The following is a 287-nucleotide window of genomic DNA, read 5'->3' as shown; positions in this document are numbered from 1 at the left end:
GAGAGGGAGAGTGTGAGTGAGGGTGGGAGAGGGAGAGGGAAGGGGGGAATGTGGGAGAGAGACAGGGAGAGGGAGAGTGTGAGTGAGGGCGGGAGAGGGAGAGGGAAGGGGGGAATGTGGAAGAGAGAGAGATGGAGAGAGGGAAGGGGAGAATGTGGGTGCGAGAGAGACAGGGAGAGTGTGAGTGAGGCGGAAGAGGGAGAGGGAAGTGGGGAATGTGGGAGAGAGACAGGGAGAGTGAGTGAGGCGGGAGAGAGAGAGGGAAGGGGGGAATGTGGGAGAGAGAC

This window comes from Rhincodon typus, unplaced genomic scaffold, assembly GCF_021869965.1.
Source record: "Rhincodon typus isolate 14 unplaced genomic scaffold, sRhiTyp1.1 hic_rhity00000533, whole genome shotgun sequence".
In the NCBI taxonomy this organism is placed as follows: domain Eukaryota; kingdom Metazoa; phylum Chordata; class Chondrichthyes; order Orectolobiformes; family Rhincodontidae; genus Rhincodon; species Rhincodon typus.
This window is presented reverse-complemented; position numbering follows the sequence as displayed.